This window comes from Aethalodelphis obliquidens, unplaced genomic scaffold (genome assembly GCF_003676395.1).
Source record: "Aethalodelphis obliquidens isolate GAN/ISIS:26980383/991018 unplaced genomic scaffold, ASM367639v1 scaffold5, whole genome shotgun sequence".
Taxonomy (NCBI): domain Eukaryota; kingdom Metazoa; phylum Chordata; class Mammalia; order Artiodactyla; family Delphinidae; genus Aethalodelphis; species Aethalodelphis obliquidens.
The window spans coordinates 27,855,609-27,867,839 of record NW_020837949.1 but is presented as its reverse complement, the minus strand read 5'-3'; the positions used below and the strand labels follow the sequence as shown (position 1 = coordinate 27,867,839).

Here is a 12,231-nt window from a genome sequence, read left to right as displayed (position 1 = left end):
TTATAAAAAATATACTGAATGTAAGCTAAAATGTCTTAACTCCTTCTCTTCCAAATAAAAATTAAGCTAATGTGAAACTGGAGATTTAATTTTAATTGTTGTAAGGAACAGACATTTTGGATTCATGCAGTGGTGTACTGCTCTATTTTTTTGTTTAAATATAAAGGAAACATGAATACTTGAATAAAAATATACAGAGAAGAAAGACCACCTATGTTTCAAGATTTTTGTGCTTAACCAAATATGCCTATGAAGTAAAGTATCAACTTTATAAATAAAGTAGTACCTTTAAAAGTAGCAACAGGGACTTCCCTGGTGGTGCAGTGGTTAAGAATCCTCCTGCCAATGCAGGGGACACGGGTTCGATCCCTGTTCCGGGATGATCCCACATGCCGCAGAGCAACTAAGCCCGTGTGCCACAACTACTGAGCCTGTGCTCAAGAGCCTGCAAGCTGCAACTACTGAAGCCCACGTGCTCTAGGGCCAATGAGCTGCAACTACTGAGCCCGCGTGTTGCAATTACTGAAGCCTGTGTGCCTAGAGCCCGTGCTCCACAACAAGAGAAGCCACTGCAACGAGAAGCTCGCACACTGCGACAAACCACAACTAGAGAAAGTCTGTGTGCAGTAACGAAGACCCAACGCAACCAAAAAAAAGAAAAAACAGTAGCAACAAAGATTGAACAGAAGTCTTCTTTTACTAAGATTAGGATTGAAACCATAAAATATATCCAATAGGGATTCAGAATTTATTCTATATCAATTTAAGTATTTGGTAGTATAGCAGTCATCTAAAATTTTGAATATATGAATTTCACTGTCTGTTAAAACGGAGAAAAAGATACATTAATTTCACATTTACTTTAAATATTTATATATTTCAACAAAATGAATCTTTTGCATTTCTTAACACCAATCATATCTTCTCAAATTAACTTATTTTTCTGAAGGTTGTTTTAATTTCCAAAGATTTATCATTTGAACTTACTAATTTTTAATGTTTATGTATAAAATAGATACAAGTGAGGATTATGAAAAAAATGGGTATTTAAAATAACTTTCCCAGCAAGATTTTATTTGCTGTTCCCACTCTTTTTTACCTAGACATCTAGACGTGTATGTGTGTGCATTTTTGTTATTTGTAAACTAGTCAGTTAGGATAAAAGCAATTAATTCTAAAGTTATACCTGAATCATACTGGCTTAAAGACCTTTTATTCATATCAAAGCATCATTTCTCCCAGAAAAAAAGCATCATTTAAATCTGAGAAGTTTTTTCTAAAACAGAGTAAATAATTTGTTATTTCAGAAACTTGCATCCTGCTTGAATTTATGCTTTGAAAATACTACTTACAATTACATTTCATTCTGATCCATCAGAATGCAGTTTGAATGTTAACTGCAGAAAGACTAAGGGCAAAATATTTGGTCTTTCAAAATTTTTAGGAAGTAAAAAAGAAAGTCTGATTTTAAATTCTAGAGCAATGAACTATGAACTAACCCCAATGTTTTAGAATAATTTAACAATGGATTTTTTTTCACATATTACTTCAGAGTCAACTCCTACCAAGCAAACAATAGCACAAAACCCAGACTGTAACCTAAGCATAACTATTGCCAATGATCACAAAAGTTGAATTGGATAGTTCTATATAAATCATTAATTTGGGAATTTGGGCAGACAAGAACTATAACTACATTATGCTATTACATAGACAGCAAAACATCCCATGCCACAAAGTTGCAAGTGGTCAATTCACTAAATACACCTATGCAAACTTGATGAAAAAGAGCAAAGAACTTCTCTTTATTGTTCTGATGATTGACATGGTCCTTTGGCCTTGCGCTCTGACAGATGCCACACAATTATATTTGAGTGAATTTTACTGTTTGTTTCAACTGTCAAAGGAGATTGTAATCCACAGTGACAGAGTACATTGGTGGGTCATATGAAGCTTCGCTGGGGCACATCGCCTACCTGACTGAATGAGGCCAGGGGTTCAGTCAATGAACAGCGAGAAAAGTCAGTCGGGGGGAATGTCACTCGTGTCACTTTCACTGAGATAAAGACTTATACACAGTGAAGAGCTGTCACTTCACTGAGCTTATTACTAAATTACGTATACATCTGACAGGTTAAATACATTTTATATTTTGGACTTGCCCTTATGCACGTATCTTTGTTTTAATTTGTATACCAGACTATATTAGGTATATGAAGTGGCCTTCTCTATCTACATTACTGAGGCTAAATGGCAACTGTACTGCGGTCAAGCCTAAAAGTAACAGCTCCTTCTAACATCATTCTTCCTAGTAACTGCAGATACTTCCGTTTCATCAATATCTTCTTGTCATGGTTGCTATTAAAACAAACACAGCAATTATCAACGTGCCTCGTACTGTTCTGTTTTATATGTATAACAACATAGGATGCTCACAGCAATCCTTTCTCTAGTCTCCAAGAGAGGAGTCTGTTGAGCCTCAGGGAGATTAGGTGACTTCCTCAAGGTCACACAGCTTGTAAGGACAGAGCCTGGACTTGAATCTAGGTCTCTTGCATTCCAAATCAGAGGCTCTCAGTGCCCATGCCTTATTGTCTTTCCTCTGTGTTTTAAAAGAAAATCAAGAACAATACGAAAAATCCCTAATAAAAAATGGAAGCTATATTTGAGAAGCAACAATGGTGGAACTATTTTAAATACACTTCCTCACATCACACATTTTCTATGTTACCTGTGTAAGGCAGAGAGCTTAAATACCAATACAGTTTAAAATACCTACCACTGAATCAGTGATTCAGTTAAAAAAGACCCTAACAAAGGAAATCCTAAAATTTGCGCTTTCGTGCATTACGACATAGGTACTTGCAGAATCCTGGAGAGATATTTAAACCAGTTTCATTTGATGAACATTTGCCTAGTAGACTCAGGGTAACAGAGATGCAAAGTATAATAGTTTTATAAGCTCAGTTTATAAATTAATTTGTCAGCTATATGTTCAAAACATTTTCAGAACTTGACCACCCTTGACCACTTCTGCTGCTCCCCTGGTTCCGGTCATCATCAGCTCTTCCCTGAGTATGGCTGTAGCCTTCTTGGTCTCTCTCTCCTCCAGTCTTTTCTTTGTCAGAGTGTTGGCTACACACTACTGTGAGCCATTTTCAAGTGTGAGTTATATCCCTGTAGTGGTAACACTCATTGTAAAAGCTATTTCCTCTGCCCCCTCATGGCAAGTCCTCCACTCTAGCCATGCTGGTCTCCTAGCTAGTCGTCAAACATGGGAAGCATGCTCTGCCTCAGGGCCTTTGCACGTGTAGCTTCCACTGCCCAGGAGCCTTTCCCTATGCACACATACGGCTTGCTCACTCACTTCCTTCTTTTTACTTATTTATTTATTTATTTATTAACATCTTTATTGGAGTATAATTGCTTTACAACAGTGTTACTTTCTGCTTTATAACAAAGTGAATCAGTTATACATATACATATGTTCCCATACCTCTTCCCTCTTGCCTCTCCCTCCCTCCCACCCTCCCTATCCCACCCCTCCAGGCAGTCACAAAGCACTGAGCTGATCTCCCTGTGCTATGCGGCTGCTTCCCACTAGCTATCTATTTTACATTTGGTAGTGTATATATGTCCATGCCACTCTCTCACTTTGTCACAGCTTACCCTTCCTCCTCCCCATATCCTCAAGTCCATTCTCTAGTAGGTCTGTGTCTTTATTCCCATCTTACCCCTAGGTTCTTCATGACCTTATTTTTTTCTTCTTAGATTCCATATATATGTGTTAGCATATGGTATTTGTTTTTCTCTTTCTGACTTACTTCACTCTGTATGACAGACTCTAGGTCCATCCACCCCAATACAAGTAACTCTATTTCGTTTCTTTTTATAGCTGAGTAATATTCCATTGTATATATGTGCCACATCTTCTTTACCCACTCATCTGTCAGTGGACACTTAGGTTGCTTCCATGTCCTGGCTATTGTAAATAGAGCTGCAATGAACATTTTGGTACATGACTCTTTTTGAATTATGGTTTTCTCAGGTTATATGCCCAGTAGTGGGATTGCTGGGTCATATGGTAGTTCTATTTTTAGTTTTTTAAGGAACCTCCATACTGTTCTCCATAGTGGCTGTATCAATTTACATTCCTACCAGCAGTGCAAGAGTGTTCCCTTTTCTCCACACTCTCTCCAGCATTTATTGTTTCTAGATTTTTTGATGATGGCCATTCTGACTGGTGTGAGATGATATCTCAGTGTAGTTTTGATTTGCGTTTCTCTAATGATTAATGATGTTGAGCATTCTTTCATGTGTTTGCTGGCAATCTGTATATCTTCTTTGGAGAAATGTCTATTTAGTTCTTCTGCCCATGTTTGGATTGGGTTGTTTGTTTGTTTGTCACTGAGCTGCATGAGCTGCTTGTAAACTTTGGAGATTAATCCTTTGTCAGTTGCTTCATTTGCAAATATATTTTCCCGTTCTGAGGGTTGTATTTCCGTCTTGTTTATGGTTTCCTTTGCTGTGCAAAAGCTTTTAAGTTTCATTAGGTCCCATTTGTTTATTTTTGTTTTTATTTCCATTTCTCTAGGAGGTGCGTCAAAAAGGAATTTGCTGTGATTTATGTCATAGAGTGCTCTGCCTATGTTTTCCTCTATGAGTTTGATAGTGTCTGGCCTTACATTTAGGTCTTTAATCCATTTTGAGTTTATTTTTGTGTATGGTGTTAGGGAGTGTTCTAATTTCATTCTTTTACATGTAGCTGTCTAGTTTTCCCAGCACCACTTATCGAAGGGGATGTCGTTTCTCCACTGTATATTCTTACCTCCCTTATCAAAGGTAAGGTGACCATACATGCGTGGGTTTATCTCTGGGCTTTCTATCCTGTTCCATTGATCTATATTTCTGTTTTTGTGCCAGTACCATACTGTCTTGATTACTGTAGCTTTGCAGTATAGTCTGAAGTCAGGGAGCCTGATTCCTCCAGCTGCATTTTTCGTTCTCAAGATTGCTTTGGCTATTTGGGGTCTGCCGAGACTGAACCAAGAAGAAATAGAAAACGTGAAGAGACCAATCACAGGCACTGAAATTGAAACTGTGATTTAAAATGTTCCAACAAACAAAAGCCCAGGACCAGATGGCTTCACAGCTGAATTCTATCAAACATTTAGAGAAGAGTTAACACCTATCCTTCTCAAACTCTTCCAAAATATAGCAGAGGGATGAACCCTCCCAAACTCATTCTATGAGGCCACCATCACCCTGATACCAAAACCAGACAAAGATATCACAAAGAAAGAAAACTACAGGCCAATATCACTGATGAACATACATGCAAAAATCCTCAACAAAATACTAGCAAACAGAATACAACAGCACATTAAAAGGATCATACACCATGTTCAAGTGGGGTTTATTCCAGGAATGCAAGGGTTCTTCAATATATGCAAATCAATCAACATGATACACCATATTAACAAATTGAAGGAGAAAAACCATATGATCATCTCAATAGATGCAGAGAAAGCTTTCGACAAAATTCAACACCCTTTTGTGACAAAAACCCTGCAGAAAGTAGGCATAGAGGGAACTTTGCTCAACATAATAAAGGCCGTATATGACAAACCCACAGCCAACATCGTCCTCAATCGTGAAAAACTGAAACCATTTCCACTAAGAGCAGGAACAAGACAAGGTTGCCCACTCTCACCACTCTTATTCAACAGTTTTGGAAGTTTTAGCCACAGCAATCAGAGAAGAAAAAGAAAGAAAAGGAATCCAAATCGGAAAAGAAGTAAAGCTGTCACTGTTTGCAGATGACATGATACTATACATAGAGAATCCTAAAGATGCTACCAGGAAACTACTAGAGCTAATCAATGAATTTGGTGAAGTAGCAGGATACAAAATGAATGCACAGAAATCTCTGGCATTCCTATACACTAATGATGAAAAATCTGAAAGTGAAATCAAGAAAACACTCCCATTTACCGTTGCAATAAAAAGAATAAAATATCTAGGAATAAACCTACCTAAGGAGACAAAAGGCCTGTATGTAGAAAATTATAAGACACTGATGAAAGAAATTAAAGATCATACAAACAGATGGAGAGATATACCATGTTCTTGGATTGGAAGAATCAACATTGTGGAAATGACTCTACTACCCAAAGCAATCTACAGATTCAATGCAATCTGTATCAAACTACCACTGGCATTTTTCACAGAACTAGAACAAAAAATTTCACAGTTTGTATGGTCATCTCCTTCTTATCTCTACCGACATGACTCAGGATGATCGAAGTTATCTCTAACCACCTGGTGTAAGAGTGTTATCTCCCACTACCACAGGCCTGTTTATTACTTGCCATTGTATATATTGCCATCGTCCAACACATGATATATTTATTTGTTTATTGTCTGTCTCTTTGTGCTGCACTCCTAGTGCATAGAACAGTAGCTGGCATACAGTTAATATTCAATATATAAATGCTAAAGAAATGAATGAGTGCTATATAGAATAAAAAGTATCAGTTATATATGATTATAAGAATTCATGAACTAGTAATATCACATAATATTATTACTTATTAGTATTAATATGGCATGACTTATTTGGAAAATTTTTATTATGTAACAGTAGGTAAAATAGAAAATTTTTTGAAAAGCAAGCTAGAGCAGGAATTATAGTTAAGAATTCTGGGTAAAAAGATCTCTAACAAAAAATTTGCATGTATTTACACTTAGCAGAAAATTTTTAGTGTTTACCTGCCATGAAATGAACTGGTTTTAATCTCAAGAATAGTTTTCCTGAGATAGTAAAAGCAAAAATAATAATGCCTCTTTGACATTCATAAAAAGATGATGTTAAAATGTGGTTATTTAAAATTCTAACAAAGAAGACCAGTTTTCTGATTTGAATGTTAACTGGGGTTTAACTCTATGCCTATATTATTATATTATTACGTTAAAGCAGTTCCAACGGGAAGGAAGTGTATGTTCTTGTACCAAGAGTTAACGTTTTCATTTTTTCCTGAGGCTTGTAGTTATAGAAGTTACATGATTTTAATAAAACTAGAGTGTTCTGTGAAATAAATTTAAGATATGAACAAGTTATAAAGCAGGTACACTTCTTTTAGTTATCGATACTGTCAAACGAGCTATGACACAGAACTTCCTTCCAGTATTACATAATAAGCAATTGAACACCACATGCAGTTGTGTCTATGTTAATTATATTTGAAAGATTCTTTTTTTTTTTTTTTTTTGCGGTACGCGGGCCTCTCACTGCTGTGGCCCCTCCCGTTGCGGAGCACAGGCTCCGGACGCGCAGGCTCAGCAGCCACGGCTCACGGGCCCAGCCGCTCCGCGGCATGTGGGATCTTCCTGGACTGGGGCACGAACCCGCGTCCCCTGCATCGGCAGGCGGACTCTCAACCACTGCGCCACCAGGGAAGCCCTGAAAGATTCTTAACAAACAGGATCATACAACACAACTTTCTGCCACTGATTCATACTGAATAGACTGATCTTACATCTGCCTACAGGTCATATTCTGTTTTCACAGAAACCATCACATGTGTGCACATGCGCACACCCATGCACACACACGCACATAGAGAACACCTTTTCTGAAAGGCGGATTCCTCCAAAAAATAGTTCCTATACATATTAAGGCCTGTACAAATTAATTTTACTCAATTCCTCCATGAACTAAGGGATTTTATAATTTGTGCTATTCATCAATCTGGCATATTAGGTATTTTAAAGCAAACAGAATCCTTTCTGTACATGTGACATCTTGTCATGATTACCAATTCCTTCTGTAATGAGTACAACAGAAGCTCTAAAGTGAGGAAGATGTTCTGAAAAGACAACTCCGGAACAAGAGGGAGGCACAGTATTACCCATCCATTTCCTGTGATCTCTGATGGCTTTTGGGGTAGTTCAGAGAACAGTTTCCATGAAGGGAAATGATGATTTCACTGTATTTCAAGAAAGGTCTGAGGAGAAGAGTACACAACTGGGTTGCAGAGTTGGGTATTTGAGCAGAAGAGAAAATATCAAGGAGGGGATCTGCCTAAATGTTCTGATGTGGACGAACCCAGTAACTTCACTTCCCTTGGCTCGACAGTAGACAGTTCATGTGTTTTTCAGTATCATACATTTCAGAGGCCCATAAGACTAATACAGACTAATTCTGGCATGTTTAACATCCATTTCATCTGGGTGAATTTAGGTAAAGACGATTTACTGGCTGCCAACATACTTTAAGGAGTAATGGTTCTGTGACACACTCCAACAAAAAGGGTGAAACGCCCCATGTATCTTTTTTTTTTTTTTTGAACACCACGAATCATGAGACCTTGTTGGAGGTTCTTAGTGCAACAGTGAGGTCTGAGAAGGCTGACAGTAAAGAAATGGGTTTGGAGGTTCTTAGTGCAACAGTGAGGTCTGAGAAGGCTGACAGTAAAGAAATGGGTTTAATTTGTTTTAATAGCACATCCGAGAATTGTTTAGTCATGGTATCTCCCTACAATTCCCACTTAAAAAGCACTATTTAGTGCTGATGAGCATTTGTTCTATTACTCAATGAAAACTATAACATCTTCTATGGTTATTTTCTTAATCACTTTTATCAGTGGGACAGCTTCTAGATACTCGAAGGATAAATGTGCCCTTTGCTTTATAATCTCTAGGAGTGGACATACCGCCTGGAACAGGGTGCTTGGGAAGTTTGTGGGTTGAATAAATACACCAGGAGTTAACATATAGAAAAGTCCTGTAAATTGATGAGATTTCCTTTACCTTCCTGCCTCATACTCCCTCCCTCCCCAGACTCCTCAGGTAGGTTTGCTTGTCCTGGAAGTTTGGTGGTTTGTGGTAAAAGATATTTTGCAAGCAATGAGTGGGCAGATGACAAAGTTCATGGTGCTTTTGAGTTTCTTATAGGCTTCTTTTACCTGCCCTCTCTGATGAGGAATGTATGACATCTTAGCTTCCTCCAGAGAGAGTGAGAAGGCGGGAGGCACCTAGAGGGTGGTATTTCTGAATTGTCAATTCTGCCTACAGCACAGCAGGTAAAAGTCACTTTGCACTTCATGTATTTCCCACCAATATCCATTTGTGAACAGAATTAAAAAAAAAAAAACAGAGGAAGACACAGGACACAAGAAAATAAGAAATGGTGGAAGATGAGGGAGAAAACAATAATCTCTCATTCTTGTTCTCAAATCTATAACACCTCCTATTGTTTCAAACAAAATGATGTATCATTTGGATGGTCATATAATATATAATCAGTGTCCTTTTACTTCCCCTAAAATTTTCAAATATACAGAAGAAGAAATTAATTCTACCCCTATACATTCATTGAAATAGAAGAAACAGATTTTCTAGGAGAAAATATCTTGGAAATGAAATTTAAAAATCATATTCTCTTTTTCCAAACCCTCCTCCCTCCTGATCCTTTCCATATTTGAATTTCCATCTGTATTCTATTTTCTTTGGAGGTTTTAGATACTTTTACAAAAAAAAAAAAAAAAAGGCAGGAATCTGACACTATGAAGATACGTGATCTTGTGACTTAGTTTTTGTGGTGAAGTAATGATGGACAGACAGGTCAAGGTCAGGTATCAAGGTGTCTCATAACTGTCCTCTCCCGGAACCAATTAAAATACTGCACAAAATTCTAGAACTCAAGAAAAATAAAATATCAAGAGGAGTGTAAAAATAAAGAGAATTAAGGTTGATAGTGTTCTCTGATGTAAGTATCATCTCTGCCTAATATTTTTTAAAATAACTTTTTCAAAAAATTAAAGAACTATATACACATCATAATTTGGGAGGAGAATTCAGAAAAATACAAAGACAAAAGTTTTCTTAAATGCCCCAATCAGAAATAACTGGTAACACCATTTTGTAAATATAATCCAGCCTTCCTTCTATAAATCTATATATATATTGCACATTCTACTGTATAATTTGATTCTTTTAGTGAAGTATAAACATTTGCTCAAATCATTTAAATATTCTAATATATGCTTTTTAATGGAAGAATGATATTTCATTATATGGATGTACCATGTATTTTTTAAAAAATTTATATTGGAGTATAGCTGCTTTACAAAGTTATGTTAGTTTCTGCTGTACAGCAAAGTGAGTCAGTATACAGTATGTATACGTATACATATATGCCCTCTTTTGTGGATTTCCTTCCCATTTACATCACCACAGAGCACTGAGTAGAGTTCCTTGTGCTATACAGTAGGTTCTTATTAGTTAACTATTTTATACATAGTAGTGTATATATGTCAATCCCAATCTCCCAGCTCATCCCACCCCCACTTCCCCCCTTGGTATCCATATGTTTGTTCTCTACATCTGTGTCTCTATTTCTGCTTTGCAAATAAGTTCATCTGTACCATTTTTCTAGATTCCACATATAAGCGATATTATACTGTATCATATAGAGTGACTCTGTGACTAACTTCACTCTGCATGACAGTCTTTAGCACCATAATATATTAATCCAATATTCTATTAGTAGAAATTTAGACTTTTTCCATTTTTTTCCTACCATAAACACTGCTGTGATAACCAATCTTACACTAAATATTTTTAACCCATCTCTGATTGTTCCCTTGGGATAAATTCCTGAAAGTATATTGTTAGGTTAAATGGTACTGTGGATCAAACTGTATTTCCCTAAAAGTTCATATGCTGAAGTCCCAACCCCCAATATTACTGTGTTTGGAGACAGGGCTTTTAGGAAGTACTTAAGGTGGAATGGGGTCATAGGGCTAGGACACCAATCTGATAGGATTGGTGGATTTGTTAGAAGAGGAAGAGTGAGATCTTTTTCTCTCTCTTCTGTAAGAACACAGAGAGAAGGGAATCATCTACAAGCTAGGAAAAGAGTCCTCCTCAAAGCCCAACTACACTGGCGCCCAGACGTCTGGTCTCCAGAACTGTTAGAACATAAATTTCTGTTGTTTAACCCACCTAGTCTATGGTATTTTGTTATGGTGGCCTGAGCTAAGACAAATGAGATGACACTTTCAGGCATTTGATACATATCACAAAACTGCTTCTTAAGAAAGCACTTACCAGCTTATACTCTGACCCACAGTGTGTGAAATTATTAATTTCCCTCTAACCTCATCAACTGTGGTCTTTATCATGTGTTATAATCATTTTCAATTTTATATATAAAAAGGGTATTTCATTGTTTCAAGTTATTAATTTCTATGTTGTAAAATGGCACAATCTTGCTGGTTACATGGGGTCTTTCCACGGGCCATAAAACTCACTGCATTTAACTCATGAAGAACATGTAATTGTGAGATCTATTTATGAAGTGCCCCAACATGTCGCCTATAAAATTTGTAAACATATGGTCCAATGTCATTCATTTACTTACTCAACAAATATTTATCGAGTACTGGCCAGGTCCTGGGGATACAATATAAGCACAACAGAAATGACTCCTTCCCTAATAGAATTTATAATAGGGAAAGGCATAAAAAAGAAAAATTAGAGAGTAAGTGTACATTACATTTAAGAAGGGCGAAAGTACAAAGCTCTGATGCAGTTTGAGTTTCAGATAAGGATTCAGTTTGGGAATATTAAAGCTGAGATGCAATGGATGAGCAGCAGTTAACCAGGGGGCACTTGAAGCAGAGGGGTTAGGGAGAGAGTCCCAGGAAGTTCTCCTTTGAGATGTCCAAATGTTTTTCTGAAAATGCAAGTTTTATCATGTGATTTCTGCTCCTATTATAGTAGACTGATGTGGTACTCCAAAAGTCCCTCTTCACTACAAAACTCCTAAACACTGAATAAATTATAGCAAATACAGTTAAATGTTATGTTGTACTTATAAGAAAGTAAAAAAATCTCCCAAGAGCAGGAAAATAAAAATGAATTAGGAGCTGAAATCAAAGTAGGGGTGCATGTGAATACCAGGGCTGCCTTAAGGGCAAATGTCGATTCCAAGGAGGTTCTGTAGCTGTGTTGTTCAAGGGAATGCACCACGGGCTCAGAGACCTAATCTGCATGGGCAGCTAAACTTGAGATGCCTGCAAAAAATGGGACGCTTGAATGGGCTATACTATCAGTGAAAGGATGGGCTAGAAAATCAATATCCTTGCCAAGGAGGACAAACAAGGAAATCTGTCTGTTTGTACAACATCTATAGACTGAGTGAAAAGAGTCTTTCTTGAGAATATG

At 37.1% G+C, this 12,231-nt stretch overlaps 1 protein-coding gene across 9 annotated transcripts in view; it reads right to left on the bottom strand.

The window, feature by feature from the left end:
• The window catches only part of CADPS2 (calcium dependent secretion activator 2), a 483,666-nt gene that overhangs the window by 136,361 nt on the left and 335,074 nt on the right, over positions 1–12,231 (bottom strand). The gene's annotated exons all lie outside the window — the stretch shown is intronic.